The 16148-nt window shown below is 40.3% G+C and overlaps 1 long non-coding RNA gene and 3 other non-coding genes across 4 annotated transcripts; 2 read left to right on the top strand and 2 right to left on the bottom strand.

The window, feature by feature from the left end:
- The first annotated feature begins 1234 nt into the window (after positions 1 to 1234).
- Positions 1235 to 1317, top strand: trnal-cag (transfer RNA leucine (anticodon CAG)). Its single transcript has one exon. It is a non-coding gene; the product is annotated as a tRNA-Leu (tRNA).
- Positions 1318 to 5241: 3924 nt separating this feature from the next.
- On the bottom strand, positions 5242 to 5314 carry trnar-ccu (transfer RNA arginine (anticodon CCU)). Its single transcript has one exon. It is a non-coding gene; the product is annotated as a tRNA-Arg (tRNA).
- A 2697-nt stretch (positions 5315 to 8011) lies between these two features.
- Positions 8012 to 8084, top strand: trnar-ucg (transfer RNA arginine (anticodon UCG)). The gene has a single exon. It is a non-coding gene; the product is annotated as a tRNA-Arg (tRNA).
- Positions 8085 to 14648: 6564 nt separating this feature from the next.
- Positions 14649 to 15177, bottom strand: LOC116681894 (uncharacterized). The gene is made up of 3 exons (XR_004330158.1): positions 15066 to 15177; positions 14808 to 14978; positions 14649 to 14720 (listed from the first exon to the last, which is right to left on the bottom strand). It is a non-coding gene; the product is annotated as an uncharacterized LOC116681894 (long non-coding RNA).
- Positions 15178 to 16148: the final 971 nt, after the last annotated feature.

The raw sequence follows: 16148 nt of genomic DNA, 5'->3' as shown, positions 1-16148 counted from the left end.
CTTTTATTCTTGTGTTTTATGTGTCTATTTTTTTAACTGTCTATTCATGTGTTTTACCGGTTTTTAATGCTTATGATTTTTAACTGTTTTTACTAGTGTTTTATCTGTTTAACTGATTTTGTGTAAAGCACTTTGAATTGCCCTGTTGCTGAAATGTGCTATACAAATAAAGCTGCCTTGCCTTTTCTCAATGTCCACTGAAGTTTCTCAGCGTGCTCTCTAGTAACATCAGCAAGGCTACTTTTACTTTCATACTTTAAGTAAATTTCCAAGCCTGTACTTTGTTACTTGTATTTGAGTAAAGAAGTTAAATCAGTACTTCTACTTTTACCAGAGTATTTGTTAACACAATTAAGTCTACTTCTACTTGAGTACGGGAAGTCAGTACTTTGAACACGTAACTTCATCCGTCTTTGCTGTTGCATTGCGTTAACAAATAACTACGTTTGTGTAAAGTAATCGACAGGCTTTATGCCCAGGTTGAGTAGGGAGGGAAATGTAATGCATACCCCTACGTTTTTTCTTCTTTTAATATTTATCATGAAACGAGGAAGCGGTATAGAGCCCTAGTAAACAAAAAGTGAGAAAAACAGCAGTGAGAGAAACAAATCAAGGGACTGGAGAGCAGGAAGAGGGAGAGCCAGAGGAGGAGGAGGAGTTTGGAGAGAGGGCATGTGATGAAAGTGAGGGCTCTGACACAGAGAGGGATATTCCAGAGGGTGAGGAAGATGAAGAAGAGAGTGAGGAGGAAGAAAACATAAATGGGACAGAGGGAGGAACAGCCAGAGGGACAGCAAGTGGATCCATGTGGATCAAGTACTGCACCATCAGGTTTGTGATGAAGAAGGTTCTTACTATTTTCAAAGCAGTGCAATTACACTTTCATTGTAGGTCTGCTGTGTGTCCTTAAAATGGGGCTTTCTGCTGTAAAATTATTTTTTTTGTGTGAATATGGCTCTGTTTCTTTTTTTTCTTGGCCTACATTTTGAAATGCATGCAGGTATACATGCATACAGTGGTGTGCATGCGTTTAGGAATTTGCCATTGTCAAGCACATTGCCACCCTGGTGACTTTCTTCCATGTCTCCATGTCTTCATATATTTGGGCTGACAGTTGAGAAACTTTCCCTTGTTAACTATGACATGGATGACTGAGAACCTACTATATCATGACATGTTTAATTTACTACATCATAATTTTTGAGACAGGTCCTACAAAGTATTTGTTGGATCAGTCAGGATGGCCGAGCGGTCCAAGGCGCTGCGTTCAGGTCGCAGTCTCCACTGGAGGCGTGGGTTCAAATCCCACTTCTGACATCTACTGTTTTTCTGAGACATGATATTGGGAATAAAGCAGTTCTATGTATTTAAGAGGACATGAATGTGTGCAAGAAACTCAATGGCCACTACAGTGTTTTGTGGCCATCTTTATTGTCAACACATGTAAAGTTACCATGTGTTTGTACACAGTAGACATATCTACTGCTGTATTCACTGTCTGTGGCAAGTCCTTTAAAACCTGTTCTTGACTTGCTTTTTCCCACATCTTCTGAACGCTTAGCTAACTAAATGACTTAAGTTGGCCAATAATTGTTGTGATTGTTGTGTGCCTTTAATATCACACATGTGGATATTGTGAAAGAAACTGCCTAGCAAACCCTTGCAACACTTCCAAAGGTTCCATGGTGTAATGGTTAGCACTCTGCACTGTAAATCCAGCGGTCTAAGTTCAAATCTCAGTGGAACCTTGTTTTAAACCACAGTATAGGTGAAAAAGATCAACTTTTCACATCTAGTTTAAAGTGAGCTTACAGGTTTAATGTCCTTGGTCATTTAGACTGTAAACAGTATGTTGGTGGGGGCATGTTGAGGAGTCACCTGGTCGTTAATGTAATCCGAAGGAGCTCCAAATTTGACACTATTTAGTGGAAGTGATAGGCTTTGAGTTACATGGGGAATGCACACTTTGCATTCAGTCTTGTACTCACCATAAAAAGGAATCAATCCTGAATGGGGCAGTATAGTTCATCAGATTTGCTTGTTGAATGGTCTATTAGCTTTGGAACCCCCCTTTCCCCACAGATTTCAATTGTCAGATATGGGTGGAGGAGTGGGCACTGTGTCCAACCCTTTCTGTGTAAAAAAAACAATTAAAGAAGTCTCTTGGGTGAGAGACAAAACTTCTGCAAAGAACCTTTCACCAAGTCCAGTTGCCCTCGGCCTAGTTGTGAACTTTGGGGTAATAGCATGGATCAGGAACCAAAACACACACATCTGCACTCAATGTGGGCATTGTACTTATATTTGACACGTTTAGACCATGAAGACAGTTATCAGTTTATTTCCCATCTGGCAGGTATATTTGTTGACTCAGTTGGACATTTTGAAGATAATTGCACAATGTTGACCCAATTGTCAGTCTATTTCCCATCTGGCAGGGACATTTCTGTATTCAGGTGGACATTATGGACAGAAACATTGGTGGATCTTGATTCCCACCATAGGATTTAGCCTGTATTGCACATTGCCTTCACATCCCGCGCAATTTATTGCTATTGTCAAGCACATTGCCACCCTGGTGACTTTCTTCCATGTCTCCATGAACGCCCATATATCTGGACTGACAGTTGAGAAACCTTCCCTTGTTAACTATGACATGGATGACTGAGAACCTCCTATATCATGACATGTTTAATTTACTATATTATAATTTTCGAGACAGGTCCTACGAAGCATTAGTTGGATCAGTCAGGATGGCCGAGCGGTCCAAGGCGCTGCGTTCAGGTTGCAGTCTCCACTGGAGGCGTGGGTTCAAATCCCACTTCTGACAACTAGTATTTTCATTTGGAAGTCATATCTGAGACATTGTATTGAGAATACAACTCTTAGCAGTTCTTTGCATTTAAGAGGACATATATGTGAGTAAGAAACTCAATGGCAAGTACAGCGTTTTGTGAGCATCTTTATTGTCAACACATGTAAAGTTACCATCTGTTTGTACACAGTAGACATATCTACTGCTGTATTCACTGTCTGTGTCAAGTCCTTCAAAACCTGTTCTTGACTTTCTTTTTCCCACATCCTCTGAACGCTTAGCTAACTAAATGACTTAAGTTGGCTAATAATTTTGCTTTTTCATCTTTGTTGTGATTGTGGTGTGCCTTCAATATCATACATGTGGATATTATGAAAGAAACTGTCTAGCAAACCCTTGCAACACTTTTAAAGGTTCCATGCTGTAATGGTTAGCACTCTGGACTCTGAATCCAGCAATCTGAGTTCAAATCTCGGTGGAACCTTTTTTTTTACGCCACAGCACAGGTAAAAAGATCAACCTTTCAACTTTCCACATTTAGTTTACAGTAAGCTTACAGGTTTAACTGTGTAATATTCACACTGGTAGGGAGAACCAATGTAGAAATTATCATCTGGGTCAATGTTGTTTTCAATGTCTTGTGGTTTATGTTCTGTGTATTTAAAATTTTCCAAGTTCAGTTTATCATATGTAACAGATAAGTTTCTGTCCATGATCATTGTGTTTGATATGTCCAATTCAGTTTGTATATAGTTACCTTATGTAGGCCTATGTTGCTCTTGATTTATTCCTTCTTCAAACTTATCCAGGTCGGTGATGTCCCTGATGAGAATCACTTTCGCTGCCTGAAGTGCCATGAAGTTTGATGTATATTTTACAATTTCTTGCCCATGTTGCCTGGATCTTGTTTTGTTTCTGAGTACAAGTGCTTTCTTGGCAATATCTGCATTTTTCTTTGTGAGTTGATGTAAACTTGGGTGCCTTTTAATTTCCTTCCTTGTCTGAGGAGTGCTGACTTTTTCTTTCTGTCGGTGAACCGGATTATTACCAATGGAGTGGCCGTTTGTTTTTGCTCGGAAGAGTATGACAATCCTCAATGTCCCTGCTATCAACATAAATGCCTTTGCTGTCCAAAAAGCAAATCACCTGTTGTTCCAGCGTCTCCTTCTCCTCCTCGAGAGCTTCCCTCAGCCTAGCAGTGGTGTATCCAGCGTCTGCGGCCACCCTGGCATAGTTCCGTTGTTTGGTTCTCAGGCCGCTGATAATCACATTGCATTGCTCGAGGTCAGCAACTCAAGTTTCAGAAAAGTAATCTTCTCCACGTTTTGCCCGTTTAGCGTTTGTATTTTACTCATCAGATCTATGATTTTTCCGCCAACAAGAAGTCCAGAGATTTCTTTATCTCCTCAACCTCATTGGGTAGGATTGCATTTTTCTTAGGTGGCATATTCTCCTGGGCCTGGTGGTAGCCGGCTGCTCCTGGTCCTGGTGGTAGCTGGCTGCACCAGAGCACCTGAGATGTCAGGGTTTGCAATCTCCACCTCTGAAAAATGCCTCTTCTTAGCCGGATTACGTCTGGTCATGTCGTAAATAGTAGCGGCGATGCCTCAAAACCGAGAATATAATGGGGTGTGATAATTTTAATTATGATCGTTTCCAGCTGCTGCATTTATCAATGTACGATCATTCTTACGCTCTGATTGGTGTGATACAACGTTTCATGAATCTCACGTAAAGCCTGTCGTAAGAGGATTTCTACATTAGGTTAATAAATGAGGGCCATTAGCTCTAAGGATGTGCTTCAATACATAACTGAAGTGGACACACTAATGAGTATCACTATGGATCAATTTGTTTACCTTGTCAAGCTAAAGCCTTTTTCTAAGCTAAAAGAAAACAAGGCACTCTTCTGCAAAAGCACAGCTGGGAGTGCTTGAGAGCACTTTTGAGGTGCAGTGTGATTTTCGGCTGAGATGCTTCGGGTGCGTTTAGGTGTGAGCCCAAATAGTTGTTGAACGACAAAGACAAGACAGCGATCAGGCGGTAGAACCAGGGTATTGATGTCCCGTCCATGCAACCGATGGATATGATTAAAACCTGTATACAGCCCAACCACTTACCAATCACATCACTGGAAAGACAGCATTACTACAGGGTCCTGACAGGGTAGTGGATGTCAATTTTTTAAAATGGACAGAAAACTGCCAGAACGTGATTTGCTACTTTTCATGGGCTGTCAACAACTTTTCCAGCAGTTATAACATGATTCATCTCACCATGGAAATCATAATCTCTTGATTCATCTCCCTTTCAGAGTGTCTACCATTGTGTCACCAGCAAAACAGAGCTAACAGAGGATGATTTCTAACTTTCAACCTCTAGGTTGTGGGCCCAGCACACTTCAGCTGCACCACTCTGCTGAAAACCACCCCAGATGGGACTTGAACCCACAATCCCTGGCTTAGGAGGCCAGTGCCTTATCCATTAGGCCACTGGGGCTTTACGTCACCCAAACTCAACAGTTCAGGAGAAATACATATACAGTTCTGGAGACATAATGAAACAGTAACCTTGACCTCTAGATTTTTAAGTGCTTCCCTCTAGGCGTTCAGGGATATTGCATTCACAAGAATTGGATGGACAGACATGAGGACACAGTCACCTTGACATTGAACCTTTGACCTCCAAAATGTCATCAATTGATTTGCGAGTTCATGTGAATGTTTTTGCAAACTTTGAAGAAACACATACATGGGCATTGTGATAAGATGGTGCTGTCTATTGTTGTTTCTGAAATCAACAATACCTTCTAAAGTTGAATAGCTATTGCGTACCCGGTAATATTAGAGAAGAGCTCTCGTTGGCACTGTAGGTGGACAATTTAGAAAATTAAGTTACTTTACACTTTAAACTGTTACATCTCCTCTGAATCACCAACTGCAAATTTTCAAGCCTCATTGGCACGCCGACCACCATCTACAGTAGGTAAATCACTAGCTAGCTATGCATGAGTACCTCATACCTTTTACCAGGTTCAGGTGGTTAATAGTTATGGTCAAATGAAAATTCATTAAGCTTTCTGAACAATGTTCTTCATTTTCTGAACGCATTCACTCAGTAGTGTTTTATTATTGGTTGTGCATCTGTGATTGCCCTAGAGGTGCTCTCATTCCAGCACCTCTCCCCCTCATCTTTGTCAGTTTTACTCTGTCCAGCATAAATCACTGACACCATACCTCACACTCATCCATGCATACACCTTGCATACATGTAGACAACCTTTCACACAGTCTTTTGTCTCCCCTTTTCATGGGGTCATGACAAAGCATATAGGGTCAATCTTAGCCTTTGTGTGAGAACATAGGTTTCCACATACATTGTTTTTATTAAGATTGACGACCAAATTGTTAGTTTTTCTGAGATTTTCCCAACCATTGCAATGCCTTTTGTTGCCTCGTTGGCGCAGTAGGCAGCGCGTCAGTCTCATAATCTGAAGGTTGTGAGTTCAACCCTCACACAGGGCAGGTGTTTTAAAAAAAAAAAAAAAAAACACTACTGCTGCTAAAAATACAGTGACAGGTGGTTGAACACAAGCACATGAATGAAATTTGTCATTCTTTGGTTATTTCTGAGAGGGATACAATGAAAGGAATTATTTAAGAGTGGTAGCAAACCGATGAAAAGGGTTATAGAACATAAATCGTATGTCCTTGGGCATACTATCCAAGCAGGGAGATGAGTACAGAGATTTGGGTGCTAGCAAGATGGATGTAGGTTGCCCATTGTTCATTTAGACTTACCAGCAACATTGTTATGATACAAACGTGCTTTAAAAACAGTCACAATTCTTTTTAAAGACTTGCGCATGGAACACACATGATATGATAGTGTCTGAATTTGTCCATGTCCACACAAGCATGTCAAATGCACAACTCATCTAGCAGAATGTGCAACTCTACGCCTGAACAGGGACTTGAACCCTGGACCCTCAGATTAAAAGTCTGATGGTCTACCGACTGAGCTACCCAGGCTTCAAAAGCAACTGACTGTGGAAAAAAACATCTGCTGAACTACAGATTAAAGTGCAAGTAAATGAAGACCATTGAGCTGTTGCCATGATCACAGTCTTCTGGACAGCAGGAGGGTAGACCATAATTTGCACAATGCAACACCAAATGTTATTGCACAAACTGGTTGAAAATTGGCCAAAAAGGTTAATTAAAAAGCTCAAAGTCACAACTCATCATGGCGACTAGCAGACTGTGAACATCCAGCAAACCTGCATGACAGATGACAATAGCGAGCACTTCATACATATCACACAATCAAGCTGTTGCCTTATCAGGGACTTGAGCTGTGGTTTTCTTTTTCGCTGAAAACGTTGATAACCTAATGCAATTTTATGGCTCCAGACAAATTAACTTTACTGCTAGTTGGTACAATAAAACAACTCTCCCTCTTGATCAGCTTCCTCTTGACGGAAAAAATCCACCAGATGACTTGCCATCCAAGCAGGGAGATCAGCACAGAGATTTGGGTGCTATCAAGATGGATGTAGGTTGCCCATTGTTCATTTAGAGATAGCACCCGCATTGTTATGATGCAAACCTGCATAAAAAACAGTCACATTTCTTTTTAAAGACTTGTGCATGTTACTTACATGATACAACAGTGTCTGAAAGTGTTCAGAATTGCCAAAGTGTACAACTCATCCAGCTCATCCAGAACTCGGACAATTTTGCTCAATTTGGCCTTAATTGTTTCTGGACATCTGTTCTTTTTAAACAGTTAAAAAGCAGGCCGGTTAGCTCAGATTGTTTGAGTGTGGTGCTAAAAATGCTAAGCACCGGCAGACACTTTAGGGGTACTAAAATCGCCAAACCCTACGCCCAAGAGCATCTGTATCCACCTTTTGTTTGCACAAATCGGCCATTAACGCAAAACAAGTCTCAATCTCTATAGCTCTGCTTTCCATGTCTTTTGTAGCAAGGCCAAAAACAAACAGTTGTAAGGTTGTCTGCTCAGTAAGTGCAAATATGAGTCACAGGTAACTGATGTGCCTAGCATTCAATCTATTTCCTTCAACAAAAGCTAACTGGCCACCTAATTAGTCTGCCTTTTTTAAAAATGTTACCTCGCTCCTGAATTTCAGATAAACCATGGCAATTCAGATTTGGAAATATTACCTTTTCTTGCAACCACGTGGCCTAATGGACAAGGCGTCTGACTTCGGATCAGAAGATTGAGGGTTCAAGTCCCTTCGTGGTTAGAAGCTCCTGTCTACCTCCAGAAACAGAATGGGAGCATCTTGGTTTGGACTCTATAGCTATGCTTTCCATGTCTTTTTTGCAAGGCCGAAAACATATGCAGTCCCTACAAACCATACACAACCAGGTAGCCCATCCAGAACTGGCCCAATTTTGCTTGATTTTGCCTGGTTTGTTTCCGGAAATCTTTCTTTTTCAAACACTTAAAAAGCAGGCCGGTTAGCTCAGATGGTTTGAGTGTGGTGCTAATAATGCTAAGCACCGGCAGACACTTTAGGGGTAATAAAATCACCAAACCCTACACCCAAGAACATCTGTATCCACCTTTTGTATGCACAAACAGGCCATTTACGCAAGTGAAGAAGTTCTTGTATCTCAAAGGCATATGAGGTTGCATACAGATGGAGAGAAGGAGGAGGAGAGAGGTACCTAGTGCATCATGGGAAGTCCCCCGGCAGTCTAGGCCTATAGCAGCACAACTAAGGGATGGTTCAGGACTCACCCAAGCCAGCCCTACCTATAGGATTTATCAAAGAGGAAAGTCTTAAGCCTACTCTTACATGTGGAGATGGTGTCTGCCTCCTGAACCCAAACTGGAACCTGGTTCCACAGGAGAGGAACGCTCTGGCTCCCATTCTACTTTTGGAAAACCTGTTCTTGACTTGCCTTTTCCCACATCCTCTGAATGCTTAGCTAACTAAATGACTTAAGTTGGCCAATAATTGTTGCTTTTTCATCTGCGTTGTGATTGTTGTGTGTCTTCAATATCATATCATATCAATATTATGTGGATATTATAAAAAAGAAAATGTCAAGTAAACACTTGCAACACTTTTAAAGGTTCCATGGTGTAATGGTTAGCACACTGGACTCTGAATCCAGTGATCTGAGTTCAAATCTCGGTGGAATGTGTTTTAAGCCACAGTATAAGTGAAAGAAATCAACCTTTCAACTTTCCACATCTCGTTTAAAGTAAGCTTCTCCTGCAGGCTGGACACATGTCTTAAGGCACCTATAATGCTGAGACTATCGGCTTCCTCTGCAATTGCACTGTTTGCATCTTGGACTGTTGTTGCTTCCTGTATCTATAAAAGACAGATAGAAAATAATGAAAGCGTGAGAGAGTCCAAAATTGGCTTCTAACAACACCTTCCCTACATAAATGAGATGTTTAAGCAACATAGCCCTCGTGTTTATGAGGATGTCGATATCCTCACGACACTGGTTACCTGCGGCTGAACCACAGTTAAAGTTTAGTCTGCAAAGCTAAAAATAAAGACATAACTAAAAGACTGCTCTGCGTCCTGAAAATGTAATACCTTAACGTGCTATGATTAATATTAGTGCTACTACAAATTACTATTGTACCTTTAGGAATCATGGAAAAATTCTTACCAAGAAAATAAGATACAGACAATACCTGATGAAATCTGCCCAACCCAAACAGAACAAAATAAATCATACAGGACAAATAATTTCCAAATGAGTTTTTCCAAATAAATTTCTAGAATTCTGCCAGTTGAATAACAGTCTTACACTCTAAAAAATAATTAAAGCTTAAAATCTTGAGCATTTTAAGCATAAAAAATTGAGTTTGTTACGAATACATGTTTTAGTAAGTTGATAACTTATTTTAAGAAGTAGATCAAAATGAAAATAATAAAAAGTGTCTGAACTTAAATATATATTGATTATGAATAAACACTTTTACCTTTTCTTAACAATAGAAAAGGATTGAGTTAGTGCTACTTGTCATTCTACTGAGCATTTTTCAAAAGCTGAGTTCAGTACTGAACTTGCCCGGACATACTTTGCTGATATACCACGCCTTCTAAGAAGAGCGGGAGAAACTTGGCGTGTTTCCAATATCTCTACTCGAATCGTGTTACTGTGCGTCCGTTTTCCACTGCGAGGCGAGCCGTGGCCGGTCATCATAGCAGAAAACGGCAGCAACCCAACGCAACACACACACAGAAAGTCAAAAGTTGTTTTTTTTGCCACAGCCAGAAAGCAAATCAGTTTCTATATGAACCTGGAGGCTGGCAAAAAAAAAAAACGCTGGATAAACTCGTTACCGGTAAACACGGCGGGCTTGTTCAGGACACCCCCAACACATGTAAAGTTACCATGTGTTTGTACACGGTAGACATATCTACTGCTGTATTCACTGTCTGTGGCAAGACCTTTAAAACCTGTTCTTGACTTGCTTTTTCCCACATCCTCTGAACACTTAGCTAACTAAATGACTTAAGTTGGCCAATAATTGTTGCTTTTTCATCTTAGTTGTGATTGTTGTGTGCCTTTGTTGTGGGTAGATGTTGCCAGTTGGTTGCAGCAAGAATGAGTACCAGGAATGAGGAGTCAGGGATGTGGTTTTGGTGAAGATGAGATAATTTTATTTATCCCAAAATAAGGCCACACGGCAAAATACAAAATACAAAAATATCAAAAAAAAAACTAATGAAAAGCAAAGACTTTCCAAACAGAAAAGAAATAGACGCCACGCGCCCTGTCACAGCTTTCAATATCATAACTGTGGATATTATGAAATAAACTGCAAAGCAAACCCTTGTGAGACTTTTAAAGGTTCCATGGTGTAATGGACTCTGTATCCAGCGATCTGACTTCAAATCTCAGTGGAGCCTGTTTTTAAGTTGCATGTGTGTGGAACAGCTTCATGCTAACTACCTGAAATAAAACAAGGCCACATGCTGATTATTGGGGACTTAATTTGCTGGATTTATTCTTCCTGTTGTGTCTCTGTTTAAACTCCTAATTTAAAGGTAAAGTCAGCGTCCACTAAAGGTTGTGTTGTTGCTGCTGACAGACTCAGATCATTATTCTAAGTGTGTGACAACATTATGGGATGGATCCCTACAGAGATAGACCTTTTAGTTAAAGAGGAACATCCTTTTAGTTTAGATCCTTTAGTTTCCAACCAGACCAGAGTGGTGATTGTAGGAACAGTGGAAAGATGAACCAAGACGGCTTTTCATATATAAATATTTTCTTTTTCTATTGACTATAGTTGTGTTTGTTATTAACAGAAATCCACCTGTCAACATTTATATTTGTCATAAAGTTCCGACGTTAAGTTTTTTACCGCCAGTTCAAAATGGAGCTGAACCCGGAGGAGGATTCCTCCCTAACGGCCGCTCTGCTCTGCTCCGTGCCCCCGCTGTCCGGTAATAGTTAAAGCAGATAAAAACCTAAAGAACACTCAAAAGCTTCAAGATAAAACTTACTTAAGAAGCGTCTTCATTCACGTTCAAGCAAAGGCCTGTTTCCAGCCAGACTATGAGTTGATTCATGAAATCCCTGTTATTAATATGTGGTCAGTCCCATATGGTCTAGCGGTTAGGATACCTGGTTTTCAACCAGGTGCCCCAGGTTTAGCTCCCGGTATGGGAATCGGTATTTAGCCGGTGAAGGTCTGCAGAAAGATCTGTACGATCGCTGACATTGGCCTGTATTGAATCAGAGCTGTAGTTAGGTAATCTAAGTTATATGTGTTTCATGATCGTACTTTTGTTTTTGAATGGTAGATGAACAACTGTGCTCGAATTTCTAATCAAAAAACATGAACTTTCCCATTTTGACAAACTGTTTTGATCCCTTGAGGTATTTCATTGAAGTCTTTGGTCTTTGACAGTTACCTTGCAATCTAAAACTGTAAATCCTATTGTCTCTGGAACAATAGTTGGCAGTTGGAGGAGTAATGGCTCTTTACAGTGAATATGCAAAAGAAGATGTTCACATATTCAGCCCAGGTAAATGCTCAGCCCATATTCACACAGACCTAAACCTACTTATTAGTTACAATATTCTAAAATCAACAATGCCAGAGAAAAATGACAAAGAGTGATAACGTTTTTTAGAATGTAAGGATTGGCTTTTCCCTTGCAAACGTTTTGTTCCAATAACATTGACAAGCATACCGTTAGTTACGTTCCTTGTGTTTGTCAGATCTGGGGAAGTGATACTTGCAAGTAGTGTGGCCGAGTGGTCTAGGGTGCTGGATTAAGGCTCCAGTCTCTCTGGAGGCGTGGGTTCAAATCCCACCACTGTCAACTGCTGAAATGTTACATACATTGGTACACTCCTTGCTGAGGATTGGCTGAACTTGACTTTCCAGCACCTTGGAGTAGAGTTTACCAAGGAGCCTGAGCATAGTGATACTCCTGTAATGGGCAGATGCCATTCTTCTTGAAGAGGGGAGCAACCACCCTGGTCTGCCACTCCTTAGGCACTGCCACAGACCTCCACGTAATGTTAAAGAGGTATGTCAACCAAGACAGCCTCTCCTTACAGTATTTCTCAACGAATTTAATCAATCCCTGGGGCTTTGCCACTGTGGAGTTCTTTAAACAGTAAAACCAAGGATATTTTTACTACTGTAAAACTAAGTTACAGTAAGGGTCTTATACTGTAAAAAAACATGTACAGTTATGATACTGTAATCAGGAAGTTACAGCACGTTGCCAGTAAGTTAACGCAAATTTACAAAAAAAAGTCTAACAGTGTTCAGACAAACATCATTGACTTTCTTTCTTGTAAAAAACACAACTTCCTGGACTTTCTTTACAATATAGTCTGTACATGTCCCTTGCTTCCAAATTCCCATTTTTCCTGGGCTGAATCTCAACTAGCACTGACTCTGCAGAGAGAGACAATCAGAGCTGATCAGCAACAGCTGTGCTACCTGCATGATGGGTTTTTACCTGGCATGTAGCACAGGAACCAGTTTCTCTTGGTGACTGGAGTGATGGCAGCTGTTTGGGTCTTTGTTGTTTGTGCGCTGACTGTTTGGATTAACAAAGGTTGTTACATTTCTTCTGTTTGAAGCTTGTATTCAAATATGTAGTGGAGTATAGCGAATGTAAAGAGTAGGGTAAATTACTCAATTACTCAAATGAAATTTAGCAAGTTCATGATATGTGGCGTCAAACAGCAGAAACATTTGATTAACAGCAGTTGCATTGTCCTTAGGCTTGAGTTTGCCAGTTGGCGGCACAAATGAAAGACATGATGATGAGCTGCAGAGGAGAATGATTAGAGGTAAAGACGTTAGTGACAGAATCTTTCAAGAGCTACTTACGGACACTAACTACATTTATTTTGTACTACAGATGTGTCTCCCAATGATCTCTCCATGAAGAGGGCCTTTGCACTTCTCCAGTCAATGGAGTCCAAGTTGATCCAAGCCGCTAAAAAAGGTGAGCAGGTTCTATGAAACCATATTGGGAAAATGCTGCAATTGTGTTTACAGCTGAGGTTCTTTGTGGCACAATGTAGTAAATTAAGGTTAAGTTGTCTGGCTTTTGGAATGGGGATTCCAACCCATGTTTAATTTGAGCTATTTTGACCATACAATGTAGGCATAAAGCGGGCTTCTCAAATTATTCAGACATTTATATAGTCAGTCAGCCAACTTAAGCTAAGGTAGCTCTGTAGAGATTGTGGAATTTCCAAAACCAAGTAAATGCAGCACATGAACACAACTGCTGTGCTAGCTTAATCTCAATTCAGAGTCTGTAATGATGTAAACAAACTCCACTGGCCTAATTACCAATTCAATGTTTTGGAGGTATCAAGTCTTAAAAGGAAGTCTTAATACTTTAGTTTTTAATCAAAAACAAAGAAGCCTTAATGGTAAATTATTTACAGTATTAATGTCAAGGGTAGTTGGGAGTTAACGATTTCTACGTATTTTTCAGCACAACTGGAAACCAATGAAGTGGAAGCTGAGGCAGCTATTAAAAAACTTGCAGATGTTCAATTGCCCCTGAACGGACCCAAACAGCTCAAAACCTGCCAGACGCTGGGCGACCAGGCTGCCAACCAGACGCTGGGCGACCAGGCTGCCAACCAGACGCTGGGCGACCAGGCTGCCAACCAGACGCTGGGCGACCAGGCTGCCAACCAGACGCTGGGCGACCAGGCTGCCAACCAAAAATAATTCGACATTCAATTTTGCTTCAGGGCTGAAGGACCTACCCTTGAACGCCCGCAGGCTACACAGGAAAACATTATCCCTGCACACATTTATTTGGTTGCTTGTTGGACAGAAGCTTCATCAACTTTGCTGACCATTTTTTCCAATATGGTCTGTAGATCAATCCTGCAACCAAATAAGTTCATGCATTTTATTAATATGCCAAATATGTACCATATTTATAAGTTTAACACCTGATTAAATATAACAGGATATATATATATACATATATATTTTATAAATACACAAAAATGTGAAGTCAAGTTAATGAGGAAAAACCTACTCATCATCAGGTCCTCTGAGGTCATGTGTTGAAACAGGAGACTGATTTTGTAATACTGTCTCATCTTGTTCATCAAGAATAATGATTGATTCCTGGGCAGATGAAGGAGGAAGTGATGGTTCATCATGGAGAGTCAAGATTTCTTGTGGTTGCGAGAACAGAGTGAGCAGTGGCTGGGAGGAGGTCTCACACAGCAGTGGCTGAAGAGAGGGCACAGAGAGACTTGGCTGGGAGGAGGTCTCAAACAGCAGTGGCTGGAGAAAGGGCACAGAGAGACTTGGTCTCACACAGCGATGACTGACCATGAGATGTATGGCGTAGGGCATAAGCTCCATCATTTTGTTGATCCGACAGAATTTCCTGAATATGAACATGCACAATACATGAGCTTGCAAACCAAAACACTGTTTTAATTTGAAACAGGAATTTAATCCAGCACACATTTACCTGTACATCATGATTTGAAAACCAAAGTACATATAAAGTTGAGGTTGCTTTTATGCCATGATCCATTATTGACCCGGAGGAAGTGCTCTCAATTGATCTTGGTGATGTGGCTTCTTGCACCACAAAGATTTCACTGGCAATATCATCTTGTCCCACAAAGTCAAACAAGATCTTAAAAGATGTGAAACAGTGTTAGTCAAGTGTTCCAACCCACTGAGAAGACACCTGATATTTTTCCTTAAGCTGAACACATTTCACCTGGATTGGCTCCAACAAGCTGAATTTCGTCATATTGATGTGTCCATTTGGATATTTAAATTTGATGAACACCCCATCTGAGGGTTCCTCACATGCAGAGAGTCGCTGACGTCTTGCCTCAGTAGCCTGGAATGTGACTTCTCATTTTAAAATAAAATTAAAAAACCTTTAGCTAGTTTACCAAGCTAATATATTACAAACAAACCTTTTGACGTCTTTCCTCACAGGCATGGTAGCCTAGTCTCTTCCTCTCCTATTAAAAGAAGACCACATTCTAAAGTATGTATGCATCCTGTAAGAGAACGTGAATTATACGTAAGCAGAACTTTTAAGTATTACCTTCTCCTGATCCACTAACAAAGTTTTATTATACTCCTGGTCTTGCTGGGCACGTATAGCTCGCAATTCTTGAAGAGCCTAAATTTAAAAATAAATAAATAAAGGCCTTACTCACAATCAAAAAGTATACAAAAAAAATAAATAAATAAATACTTAAAAATGTGTATACAGTGTCAACATTGGTTACCTGATTTCAACCACATTTTGCGCTTGGGTACCATTAGCCATGGCGTCATCTTGTACTGGAGCAATTGAGAGTTGTGGGAATGAATTCATGGATATGGTAGAAGATGTGGGTGCCACCTGTTAGTACACAGAAAATCCAAATAATTTCTTCTTCAGCTAGAAAACACTCTTATGGAAACAAAACACATTAGAAAATATCCATTAGGTAGAAAGATTACACACTGTAACTACTCAGACATCACAGAATATACATCTTAGAAAAAGACAAAAACAGTTATTTGCCAGTCATTAGTACAAAGTGCACAGTGGTCATAAAAAAAAAATGTAAAAAATTACATGTGCAATCATTTTAATATGGACCTGATCTGAAACCAGAACATCGTAAGCACCTTTGATCTGCATTAAAGGATCAAAAGCATTCCTCTGATGTGCCAACATTCTATTTTGTACAGTGACATATCTGATTGGTGGAACTCACTGTTACCATGGAAATGTTCACTGCACCTGCAAACTCACCAACAGCCCTATTTCATGCTACTTTCACAAATTCTATGCTTT

Source organism: Etheostoma spectabile, unplaced genomic scaffold (genome assembly GCF_008692095.1).
Source record: "Etheostoma spectabile isolate EspeVRDwgs_2016 unplaced genomic scaffold, UIUC_Espe_1.0 scaffold00018760, whole genome shotgun sequence".
Classification (NCBI taxonomy): Eukaryota; Metazoa; Chordata; class Actinopteri; order Perciformes; family Percidae; genus Etheostoma; species Etheostoma spectabile.
The sequence above is the reverse complement of the archived record's forward strand: the minus strand, read 5'-3'. Positions and strand labels throughout refer to the sequence as shown.